This window comes from Crassostrea angulata, chromosome 5 (assembly GCF_025612915.1).
Source record: "Crassostrea angulata isolate pt1a10 chromosome 5, ASM2561291v2, whole genome shotgun sequence".
Lineage (NCBI taxonomy): Eukaryota > Metazoa > Mollusca > Bivalvia > Ostreida > Ostreidae > Magallana > Magallana angulata.
Window position 1 is genome coordinate 6,644,732 of NC_069115.1, and position 1,979 is coordinate 6,646,710.

The 1,979-nt window shown below is 33.6% G+C and overlaps 1 long non-coding RNA gene across 1 annotated transcript; it reads left to right on the forward strand.

Annotated features, from left to right (window-relative positions):
• The first annotated feature begins 1,379 nt into the window (after window positions 1–1,379).
• LOC128185763 (uncharacterized) lies at window positions 1,380–1,979 on the forward strand. Its single transcript, XR_008243838.1, has 2 exons — window positions 1,380–1,494; window positions 1,578–1,979. It is a non-coding gene; the product is annotated as an uncharacterized LOC128185763 (long non-coding RNA).

A 1,979-nucleotide genomic window follows, 5' to 3' on the forward strand; every position in this document is an offset into this window, starting at 1 on the left:
ACTGAATGCAATAAAAAAAGGCGAGGGCGAAAGTGCGAAGATGCGAAGGCCAGAGTGCAAAGTTGGGAAGAAGCGATAGTAGTATCGCTCCTTCGCCTTCGCACCTTCGCACTTTATGCATCACATCTTCGCGCTTCGTCGTCGCATCTTCGCACTTTTGCTCCTTCGCCTTCGCACTATCGCCCTTGCAACTTAGGTCGAAGTGGCCCTATCGGAACACCATAGATATATGTATATGTAATATTTAAGATGACAACCATACCCCGATGCAATACCTCAATACCTTGTTATAACGGAAGGATTTTGATTTTCTAAGACATACCCCTTCTTTCACTTGAAGTTTATTTGAATATGAATTATAATTCTGTTACTTTCTGTAAACTACAGCAGTAAAAATTACAATAGTGTAAAGACTATTTCACAAATAATAAAATAATATACTGAAAAACTTTAATCTACAAGGGGGTCATTATTCTACAGGGGTCACTTTTCTTCATGTGGAGTGTGCTCATTTTTATAAAAATGACACTTATTCTTCAGAATAATGACCGGGGGGTTCATTTTTCTGCGTAGAATAATGACCGGGGGGTCATTATTCTACGTAGAAAAATGACCCCCGGTCATTATTCTACGGGGGTCATTATTCTTCATTACACCGGCAAGGTTATAGTTAAACATGAATGTTAACCTATTTCTAACACATGTCCACCGCATAAAGAGGTCTTACAAAATTTCTGTCCACCTGTTTCTTTCTTTCTTTTCTCTCTGAACGCGTTATCCAAAGGCTTGGGGATAGAAAACACACAACTCGTTCGATGAAAATGATATACCATATCGCAATATCATGAGAAATTCTATATACATGTATTTCCAACCTAATCTTTGCCAAATTTAGAATTCCACATTACATAAGTTGAATTTAACACGTATTCAACGTCAATAAGCCTGACAAATGTTATCTGTGGAGAACACTGACCACTTACATGAAATATTTGATATATACTGATAATGCTTTACTTTATTATTAATCAAGTGCCTGACCCGAAGTAACAGAATAAATAGGTTTACACAATGTCTACAATAAATGCCAAATAATCTAAAATCTAACTTGCATCTTAATTGCACTTATACATGTATAAGTAATTAGGTTATACACTTTAAACTAATATACATATTATTAAATTACAACCTACGAGAGAGTAAGAGTAAATGTCTCAATAATTTCCGAACAATCCTCGTATAATGGAAATAATTTTTAAAAATCTGCATTATATGATATATTTATATTAACAATAAATTGCAATGGATTAAAAGATAATTATTACAGAAATCTAATTATGATACAAATAAAGGGGATGTTAAATGTTTATAGGTTAAATGTTTTGTTTGTATTTATAGAATACAGGGAAATAGGATTGCTATTAATAGAATTCGGGGAAACCTGGGTTTATTTTCAATTTCGAAATCGAAGAAATATGACGGACATAACGCAAGGTAAGATTATTTCTATCTATAATATAGAACTAGTATATTTTCGGAACACAAACATATACTACATGTTATATCTCTTTTGACAGAAATCGATTTGCTAAGTGAAGAAAATGAGAAACTTCGATATCAAGTGTTCTGCAAGACCTCGGGTTGCACGGAAGTCGTATCTGCGGTGTATGCTCCATGTGGACACCTCATCAACTGCTCAAAGTGTGCAAATGCTCATAAGTATTGTCCATGTTGCCATACGGAAGTAAAGAAAGTGATTCAAGTAAACTTGAAATGACTTGGTATAATATGGTATGTCCAGCTGAGTCGAAAAGACTATGTATAATATGAACACTCAATTATAGTATTGTGTGAAACATTTTACATATAGTTGCATTTTAAGGGAAATAAAAATCAGAGAACCATATTTGTACATCTTGAGATACAAGGATAAAAATTGACCGATTTTAAATTATATATTAAACCTATTTGAAATCTGA